Raw genomic sequence first — 8,535 nt, 5'->3', positions numbered from 1 at the left:
GAAACAGCTCCCACCTTTTAGACATGAACAGGAATGTTCCTCCTTCAGCTAAATGAGATTTGTATCAAAGGAGGAATTTGAGAGGGAAACAGAGATTTTCGTCATCCTGCAAAATACTGCTGGAAATCGTTCAGTTTTGCAGCACAGTCAAAACCTTTCCCACTCGAACAAGCCACAGTAATTGCAAACTAATTCCTCTTGGTCGAATTGGGGCACTTTTTTTTTTTTTGGAGCAACACACAGATTAGTGTTTAAAGAAGATTTTAGCATGACCAATTTCATTTATTTTGAACTGTGACATTACAGGAATCACACTTCACAAGCAACCACTGATTGCTTTCCTTACACTCTTTTTTTAGAAAAAGCCTGCTCTTGCATCGATGAGAATGAATGATTTTCTGCCGTTACTGCTGCTCCACTGTGCTCTTTTATCAGCAGTGGCATTTGAATTAATAGAGGCCTGGCAGTTACTGCACTGAAAGGCTGCATAAAAAGACAATAATTGAGTCCAAATGACGTGTACAGAGAACAATTTTTGACAGAAATTGCATAGAGCCTTAATGTTATTGCTATTTTTTCATACATGAGCATAGGCAGGTCAAAGGACTTAATTTCATCCATAAGACATTTAGCTGGTAAAGATGGAGCAAGAACAGCAAGTTTTCGTCATATGGGATGTCATAGGATTACTGTCAACACTGCACACCTTGTGGGATGTCTTTATGCCATCCTAATGAAAGAACACGAATAAGAAGAAGAGGAGATGAAAGCCACTTCTGAGAACTCCAATTAAAACATGTATGTCTTTGAAAATATGCGCCTGCCTTTCATCACGTCTGATTCATTAAAACAACGTATGTGCTCGCTTCTGTACTCACTCCCTTTCAACCTCAGACCAATTATACAGTATTTCAGTACTTTTCTCTCACTCACTCCCTCTTCCCCATATATATATATATATATATGTATATATGTATATATATACACATATAAAGGCGTGGTATTATCCCCATAGAGTCTTGCTATAGGTTCAATGTGAGTTCTGTTTTGTCAAGATAACTTGGAAATGGATATCAGCTGTCTGAAACGTATTTTAAAACATTCTGCTCTCGGCAAGGCCATGTGATCCTCTTTGATTTCAGTTTAAGACCCTCTTTTTTTTCCCTGATTGCCAAGGAAATGCTTCGGTGACCTGATAAAACCAGATTCATTTCATCCCAGAGATTTGAAACATTTGAAGCAACCCAACCCCACCCCACCCCCAACCCCAATTTCCAGCACAGCTTTCATCAGCTGTATCAAATTTCAGATCCCCGCAGTCGAGGTCTTTGGAAAGATTCAGTAATGTTTAATATCAGCTGCTCAGTCAGTCAGACACACCTGAATCTGAGATGAAGAGCTCCCACTCCTGTTCAAAGTCAAACAGTTTAAGTTTGTTTATTGACTCTGTCCATTGTTGCCTGTTGATAAGAAATAAAGGAAGTACTCCATTTTTTTTCTTTCCCCCTCAGTCGGCTTCATTTCCTTGCTGATGTGTTTTTCCGTGGGGATAAGAGGCCATGAATAACCTAAGTATCCTTGAGGAAATGTGAGCAGAAAGCATGGAGTCGATCCAGTTAAGCATGAGTGGTTACTTTCGCTACTTTTCCGCGTAAGTGTGTGTGTGAGTGGTGTTGAAAATGAGGCACAAAACAATGGCACTGTAAGTTTCATCAGTGAACTGAGAATGGAAAAGGAAATGGGACTTTATATCTACATGGGGTCAGTAATCACCGGCATTTAAGACGAGGGAAACGCTTTGTGTCAGACATTTCTAGGATGTAAATAGATGAGAAAATTGCACAATAATCTTTAGACTGTCATTATGGAAAGCAGTCGCTCCACGCCGAAGGGATATAAAAATGTGAATACATTATTTGGATATGCACAAATAATGTTCAATGAACGGATACGAACTGCATCCAAATATTTGCAGTAATATTCGTCCATTTGTAAAACTTGACTGGTGTTGCGTAGATGATCTGATGCTGGCACCTGTAACTTTGACAGGAGATGAGCTGAATTAAGGGACCGTCTCAAAAGTGCAGGCAAAACAACATGACATGACAGCTTTTGTACAGACACTTTAAACCAACTTTATTATATTTTACTTCATGTATCTGGATAACCTCACATTTTATTCACAAACCTTTTATTTTTTTAAAGAAACACCACGCACTATAGTCCAATCCAATTCTGACACTCCCAGTGTTAAACCCTCCTGTTCGAACTCCATCATTTATTTTCACCTGGACCCTTAACAGTCGATAGCCGAGTTCCCAGTAATCTGTTTAATGCGCAGTTTTTTAAGTTGCGAACTAAATGTCGCAAAGAACTGTATATGCTTGCAAGGGAAATTGGAATACTTTTTCTGTATTGAAGTCACATGACATCCAAAAACATGGTAGACTATTATCTCCCAAAAATCCCTGACACGTGGCCGCTGCCAAATATAAGGGGTTTGCCTTCACGCCATGACCTGCACCAGGTGCCCTTGTCACCTTAGCTTGAATACTAAACTCATCCCAACGCCATTTTCAATTGGAATGATATCACGAGAAAACCCTGATTCATTTGCATAACATCAATCAAAGGAAATCACAGACCATTGGCAATTGTGTTTTGTCAACTTTTCTAAAAGAAATATTGCTTCTATTTCGTGCAAAGCTGCAATGGCAACGCGGCTATTGACTCACTTTTTCTTTGTTGAAGGTGGGGCTCAAATACAAATCTTGCTTTATTATTTTATTCATTTAGGTACATGGTATGTCAGCCCTTTGGAATGAATTGATTTTCTGTTATAATTGGTTGAAAAATGGGATCTGATCTTGATCTAAATCACAAGTATAGACAAACTGGTCAAAAACCGGTCAAACCTCCTTAGGCAGCAATAACCTTTTACAAGTTCAAGAGAAATTTTGAATTATTTCTCCTAGAACTGCTTCAGCTGAGCCATATTCTCAGGACGTCTGGTGTGAACCTTTTTTCTTGAGGTCAGCATCTCTGTTGGGTTATGGCCTGGGCTCTGACTGGGCCACTACCAAAAGGAGGATTTTCTTTGTTTGAAGTCATTCTGTAGTAGATTTACTTCAATGATTGGGGTCATTGTCCTGCTGCATCACCCAACTTTTAATGTGCTTCAGCTGGCGGACAGCCACCATCATTTTCTCTCCATTATGGCGAGCTGTCCAGGCCCAGAGGCAGCAAATCAGCCCCAAATCACGATGCTCTCTCCCTTATACTTCACCGTTTGGATGATGTTATCATGTTGGTATGCAGCGCCCTTAGTTTCAGTGCACAAAACATTTTCTCACTACGGTTGTGGAATGTCAAGCTGCTCTTTGACAACCTTTAGCAGAACTGTGATGGGTTTTTTTGGGGGGTTTTTTTTGCAGCATCTTCCTCTCTGGTGTCCATGGCAGGACAACATGTTCCATGCAACCATGCGCCATGATTTGCTCATGGTAAACTCGTGAACAGATGTTACCCAGCTCCAATGACTCCTTTAAGCCTTCAGCTGCTACCCTTTCGGCGTCATCTCCGCTGGACTCCCACTTCTAGTAACCAAAGAACTAAATCATCTCCATTTAAAGACAGTTTGTCTGACTGTGAACTGATGAATATCTAAACTCTCTGAGATGACTTTGTAACCCTTTCATCTTCATGCAAATCAACAGTTATTGATTGTAAGTCCTCTGGGACCTGTTTCTTATGAGGCATGGTTCACATGAGCGAACAGCAAACTCTAAATGTTTATGTGTTTGTCTTTTTTTTCTATAAGTCAAAGTAGCTTCTAACCCACACCTCCAATCTTGTGATATTGATTGGACCCGAGGTTTGATAACTGACTCCAATTAGCTTTTGTTAATGTCATTAGCTGAGGGTTTTGCATACTTTTTCCAAACCTACACTGTGAATGTTTAAATTATGCATTATATGGACAAGAACATTAATATGTTGTGTTTGTTGATAATTTAGAAATATAAAAGAAAAAGATGTTTTTTTGGCTTTATTTTATAGCGATATTAGAGATAGATGTAGCAAAGGCCCCGGGGCAGGACTCGTGCCCGGGGCTCTGCGGTAAGGAGTCAGCCTTAGCACATGGTACGCTACCGGGGTACCCCCACCATTAGATGAAATTAAATGCAGGTAATTCCAAAGGGTTCACATTACTTTTTCTTGCCAGTGCAGATGTTGTATATTTTTGGGTCATGTACACATATATAAGTATGAGGAAAGAATTTCCATGCAGCTTTCCCTGCTATTAAGTTGCTCCAAAATCATTCAGGCCTCGTAGGAGGCTTTAAAAAATGGAAACTCGCTCAAAAAATAGATCACAAACACTGGGCTAAAAATGCATTCCTTTAACATAACCATTTAGCATGTTGAACTAGATTTTAATCCTTCATGTGGAGTTTACAAAAAAAAGCTCTCCATTTGCCAGCAGAACACTTAGTAAGATTAAAAAGCCTCCTCTAACAGCCTTGTTGTGCTCCAGCTCTGCCTGTATTAATGTCTTTGTAGATTAGGCACAGCGAGGGGGCACGCTAGGGGTCAGTGCCAGAAGCAGGTAATACAAGCAGATTTTTGCCCCCACCCGCTACTGGCCAACAGCTGGCTTTACAGCATGCCGCTGGCCCTGCTGATTAAATGAAGTACCTCAGTTTATCCCATCTACTCCCTCAACCCTGACCGGGAAGCTCAGGGAGCGCATGTTTATGCTGCTGCCAAAACACATACTGCAGTGAATGAAGGCTCCATAAAGACAACGACTGCAACCCCACCCCACACTCCTCCAGGTGACGACTCACAACTCTCCAGTTCATCTGAGGATATGCAAGAAAAAACGAAGAAGGGAGCGAAAATAAGAATGAAAGGGAAAGCGGAGAGCTAGACAGACAACAAGACAGAGAATAAACAACGAGGAGGTACAATGTATGGGGTCGCTGCAGCCATTCTGTGTGCGTTGCCCCCGGGCCTGATGTTTCAGAAATGTTGCATTCAAACCAAACAGGGATAACTAATTGTACATTTCGAATGCAAAGCCTGCCTACAGGGTAGTTTGGCAGGATTGCGTGTAAAAGGATTTATACGTGTCTGCTCCACAGAGAGAAGCCAACGCATGTGCATGCCAAACTGCATGCCTCTTCTGAGTTTAACAGAGAGGCAAAACAAAACAATCAAACGAGAAGCATTATATTCTCCTCTCAAAAGGCAATGCTGAGTTTGATAAGGGCTAAGTGGTGCTGTTGTAAGCATCAACCTCATGTAAAGCAATCTCTGTAATTCTTCTTCTCAGAGATGTCACAGCCAAGAAGGAAGGACAAATCTCCAAAATGTTGCCTCCATTGCATGTTGTTGTGTTTGACCATGTGGACCATGTCCTAAAAACCAGGCAATGCGGGAGTGTAGACAGCGTTTATGTCAGCCTGTAGGAGATATAAAATTGGTAATCAAAAGAATCATCACAGACAGCGTTTTGAATTGAAAGCCATAGCCGTCCAGACGACCGTTTAGCGCCATATCAGACACACCTGTAAATCACGTACACTGGGCATGCCTGAGCCGGTGTGAACATGAAGCAGGTTGTCTTCTCCGCAGTTGATTAGTTTGCACAAAATACCACAAATAAAGATGAACAGCAAAGACAGTTTTTAGCATAAAAATTGATCTCAGCAACAGCTGCTAGCAAACACAACAAGGTTGTTATTAAGGCTGTATTCACCACTAGTGGTCAAGGCTGATAAGACCCAATCAGGGAACGACTGTGGGTGTCTATATCATCGTTTCACAAAGGTGTCCGTTTCTGCCCGTCCAGACTACAACTAGAGTTTTCAAACTAAAACGGGTCCAGCAGCGTTTCCAAAACTCTCTATTTGGTAGTACTGTGGATGCCAGGTGTAAATGTAGCAGAAGGAATGTGTTTTAAAACTTAAAAGAGAAACAAAGCCATAGCGACAAAACACAATGAGCCATACGAAACATCCAAGTTTCGGGCGCTAAAATCAAAACAACAACTTTCGATCAAACATGCCACAGAGCTGAAGGGAACTGAAGAATCAGGTGATAATTCTCTGTGGGTTCATCACTACGAGCAACATCCATGTATTATCCATTATATTATGATCCATTATTAATGGAAAGATATTGATTAGAGCAGCTTTAAAGACTGGAAAATGTCAGTCAAATAAAGACGGGGTCTCGTATTGATTTGGTGTTAGATCAGCTCAGTCAGCCCTGGATATACTGTACATATCAATTACTTAAAACTACTTTAGAGTATAGCTTTTGTTCAGATTTTATGAACATATCTCTGTGCAAAACTGAGTAGAAATGCTGACTGTTGTTCAACTGCTCTAAAATGCACTAGAGAGAAAGAGAATGAAAAAAAAGGAAAAAAGAGAGTGGGAATAGAGTATATGTTCTCTTTGAGGGCGGCCATTTTCTTTTGATATTTAAGAAAAAAGAGAAATTCAATCTATGGGCAGCCGCAGCATTCACACAGAACTTGCATTTCAAAGCAAATGGAAATTGGTTAATGTATTCTCTTTGAAGACTGGTAACATTGCCAGTTCTCGCCGAGGTTTACTTTTAGATAGAAGCCTGTATCATGAAAGCATCATCACGCAGATTGAATGAGCAAGGAGTTGCTCAGCACATGCGGTCCCATCCAATATGACCAGAGGCCGACAATGAAGCATATGTGCGTGCGTTTTATATGCGCTAAAAATATCCTTATGAAAAACACAGCAGTGCAGGTAAAGTAGTGGAATTAAAAGCATAATGTATGAAAAGCAGATGATGTATTTCACTTGGTAGGAATTAGATCATGTGAACCCCTTAGGGCGATTATCCAAGATAGGAGTTATCAGATGTCAGATCCATATGGGGAGCCAGTGCTTCAGCAATAAGTAACATGTTTCATATGGGACTTCATATCTGACCTGATTCATGTAGTTTAAACAAACTGGTGCATTTGGTTCTTTGGTCTGGTTCACTTCAGCTGGTAACAGCTGTACAATCTCAGGTGAAGAAAAAAAAAAAGAAACACATAAAAACCGACTGAAAAAGAAGATCTCTGTGCAGTTATGCTCCTTTCAGGACACCCAAGGCCACTTAACACAGCAATTAAAAACATTCTGACAGACAATGAATGAATGAAAGAATTAAATATACACAATATACCCATACACACATATATGTATATATACATATATATCATTCTAAAATACCACATATGGGTCGTAGAAGCCATGGGTCATATTCAGTGTTGTTGTATTCATGTGACCATGCGTGCAGGGAGGTCTGAGGGTCAAACTTCAGCCATTGTGCCGATGAGGGTCATGCTTGGATGGATTTCAGCTAATATATTCTCTCAGGATATTGTAGCATAATACATAATTAATCAAATTAAAATATATTTAATTATTTGCTTAATTTTTTTGTGACAACTGACTCCTGCAATAGCTCATTTCAAACATGAGCAGCTTCTTTTCAATTTTTTATGTATCTTATTAATCAAATATCTTGGGCTGTGTGGGAGGAATGACTGTGAGGAAGATTAGGGGTGGCTTGTCGAAAGCCTGGGGGCCATTTTTCATCCCCATAGTGTCCATTAGTGTGGACACAGGCTTCTACATGTCTCCATGAAGATTAAAAAATGTTGAGAATTTAAGATAAATTGAAATTAATTTCACAAGTGCATTCTGACAGTAGTGCTTACATGAAGATTGCAAATGGTGGCAAAGTCACGTTTCATAAATTGACCATTTGCTAAAGCTCTTCCATCCTTAGTTATTGTTGCTGCGCCTGTAATGCTCAGTTAGTTGGTAGTGAGCTGGTTAGTCAGACTGCTAATGATTGCAGCTTACACACGGATGGATTATGAGAAAATGAGCCTCTGAGCCACCCCCACTCCTTCCATATAGCTGTTTCGTGTGTCTCTGTGGTCGTTTTGTATCTCTTTATAATCGTTTTGTGTCTCTTTGTGGTCGTTTTGTGTTATAAAGTGTTTCAAATCTCAAACAAGAAGTATAGGCCCCAGCCCAAGGACCCGAGAGGTCAGGGGGCCCCTGTGCCAGAGCCTCTGAGCTCGTTCAGTACACCGTCCATGAGTTTACAGAACAGATAAACGAAGCATTACTGCATCAATTACACTTTTGTGTTTTTGATTTAGGAAATACTTTACAATGATACCGTCACGCAAATGCTTTTAATGCAGCGTACGGCTCCTACTTTGTCATTTGGAAGAATCCAAAAACTTGCAACGCTAATTACTGTTTGAGGGAGGGGTATATTTGCCAGTTCGACAGAACTCTTGCGGACCTGTTGTGTTGGTTCGTAAAACATGCCCAGCTGAGCCAGAGGAAATTATCTCATGTTGCAAATTGCAGTTTGCATGTTGGTAAAACTGGTCCCTACATTCGCATTACAGCCAGCCAATTTGAATTCTAGTAAATACATACTTTTATACTCCTACCTGCACCAGCTGTTGTA

Source organism: Seriola lalandi, unplaced genomic scaffold (genome assembly GCF_002814215.2).
Source record: "Seriola lalandi dorsalis isolate HSWRI2012SDOR001 ecotype SW California unplaced genomic scaffold, Sedor1 jcf7180002054885, whole genome shotgun sequence".
In the NCBI taxonomy this organism is placed as follows: domain Eukaryota; kingdom Metazoa; phylum Chordata; class Actinopteri; order Carangiformes; family Carangidae; genus Seriola; species Seriola lalandi.
This window is presented reverse-complemented; position numbering follows the sequence as displayed.